A 2710-nucleotide genomic window follows, 5' to 3' on the forward strand; every position below is an offset into this window, starting at 1 on the left:
ATTTGTATGGGGTGAAAGACATTAATATCTTCACTGACCATCAACCCTTGACCTTCGCAGTTTCGGAATCCAATCCAAATGCGAAGATTAAAAGGTGGAAAGCGCGCATTGACGAGTCTAATGCACGTATCTTCTATAAACCTGGCAAGGACAATCTGGTTGCGGATGCCTTGTCAAGACAGCAGCTCAACGCTGTAAATGAACAAGAAGTTGAGTCCTGCGCTGCAACGATCCACAGTGAGGTATCTCTCACCAACACCATTGAGACAACAGACAAACCCTTGAATTGTTTTCAAAACCAAATAGTGCTAGAAGAGGCGCGTTTCCCCTTAAAACGAAGTTTATTTCTTTTTGGAAATAAGAAACGCTACTTGATCAGCTATACTTGCATCGAATCGCTGCTAGACGAGCTCGAAGATGTAGTTTCACCCAAATGCGTAAATGCTCTCCACTGTAATTTACACACGCTTGCAATGATACAAGATGCATTGGTTCGAAGATACCCGGCCACAAAATTCTGGCACTGCAAAAATCGCGTAGTGGACGTATTTGCGGTTGGAGAAAGAAGGGAAATCCTCACAGCCGAGCATAATAGGGCCCATAGGTCTGCACAGGAAAATATTAAGCAGGTACTCTCGGAGTACTACTTTCCAAAGATGGCAAAAATAGCCAATGAAATAGTACAAAATTGCAAAACATGTGCTAGGGCTAAATATGATAGACACCCCAAAAAACAAGAGCTTGGGGAGACACCGATCCCCTCACATGTAGGAGAGATGTTACACATAGACATTTTCTCCACTGACAGGAAATACTTTCTCACTTGCATCGACAAGTTCTCTAAGTTTGCTATTGTCCAACCGGTCCCTTCAAGAACCATTGTGGATCTGAAGCCAGCTTTAATGCAACTAATGAATTTTTTCCAAAAGCCAGATCCATTTACTGTGACAATGAACCGTCATTGAATTCAGAGACCATCGTGACTTTGCTCGCAAACAACTATGGGGTCAGCATTTCAAATGCACCACCATTGCATAGCATCTCGAATAAACAGGTTGAGCGCTTTCACAGCACTCTGTTAGAACTAGCCAGATGCCTAAAGATCGATAAATGCATAAGTGACACCGTAGAAGTCATTTTACTGGCTACAACGGAGTACAATAAGTCGATCCATTCGGTCATCGACCAGAGACCAGTCGATGTGGTTCAGGCGCACCCAGATGAGCCACAAGAAAAGATACAAGAAAAGATCAGAAACGCTCAGACGACGCTCAGAACTAGGGAGAACGCAAATCGGCAGAATAGGGTCTTCGACGTTGGTGACAAAGTTTTGGTCAAGTCCAACCGACGGCTCGGAAACAAACTCACACCTTTATGTGATGAGAAGGCCGTGGAAGCAGACCTGGGGACCGAGGTCCTCATTAGAGGGAGGGTGGTCCACAAGGACAACCTAAGGTGATCCCCTTGTTTTTTCACACCTTTTTTTTTAGCCACTTGGCATAGTTTTTATAAAACATTTTTGGTGGGGGGCAAACCTCTTTAAAAAAAAAAAGAAAAACAAAAAAGTTGCTAAAAAGAAAGAAAACAACTTCATTTCACAGGTTTGGATCCATATTACTCCTTTCCTTATCAGTGGCTTCGGCACATGTCACCGACTTCTCGCGTGCCAAGTACATTCCCATCGTCGACGGTGAAATCTTTGTATGGGAAGAATACGCCTAAGTTAGGCACTCGGCAAACCTCTCAGAGTATGTGCGAATGGTGGAAGAAACGGTCAAATTAATTGACATGTTCCCGCTATCCCACATGAAAAAACCTCTATGTGTAGACACGGCACATCTACAAAACCTAGTAGAGGCGTTAGGCACACACCATAGAGTCGCCAGGAGTTTAGATTTCCTAGGATCCATACTGAAGGTTGTGGCGGGTACACCCGATGCCGGTGATTTAGAGCAGACTAGGTTCACTGAAAGGCAACTAATAAATGCCAACAATAGACAAGTAGAAATAAACACTAGAGTTCAAGACCAGCTTAACCAGTTAACAATCACTGTCTCAAGATAACCAAAAACTCACAAGTTGACACTCGCCATTTATTTGAAATACTACTGACTAGAAACAGAATGCTGATGATGGAGTTGCAAAATTTAATGCTTGCTATTACTCTTGCGAAGGCTAACATTGTTAGCCCAAACATTTTGGACCACTCAGATTTGAAATCCATTTGGCTAGAGGAACCCACCAACACGCCCATAGGAGATCTTATGTCCATTAACACTATACATTTTATTATTAAATTCCCAAAGATTAAAAAAGCTTGCAGAAAAATTACGATTTATCCTGTCGTCCACAAGAACTTCATATTGCGATTGTTTGACAACGTCATAGCCGAATGCGATGGAGAAACCCACACACTGCAGAGTTGCGCCGCTTCACCTGGAGCCACATTTTGTCGTCTGGCATTAGAGAGTTCATGTGCCAAAGAGCTCCATGCAGGTGGCACGGCACACTGCGAGATCCAGCCGAGCAACCTGGAAATAATCACCCATGTAGATGACGGAATCATCATCCTCAACGACGGGTCCGCAAGGATTCAGGTGGACAACGGCACTGAGATCCAGGTACAAGGCACGCATCTCATCAGCTTCGGAGACCGAGTCGCAATTAACGGGACTCTGTTTTACAATCACAACAACGTACGCAATAGAGT

The sequence above is a fragment of the Drosophila novamexicana genome, unplaced genomic scaffold (genome assembly GCF_003285875.2).
Source record: "Drosophila novamexicana strain 15010-1031.04,08,12 unplaced genomic scaffold, DnovRS2.1 tig00001639-arrow-arrow-pilon, whole genome shotgun sequence".
NCBI classification, from domain to species: Eukaryota; Metazoa; Arthropoda; class Insecta; order Diptera; family Drosophilidae; genus Drosophila; species Drosophila novamexicana.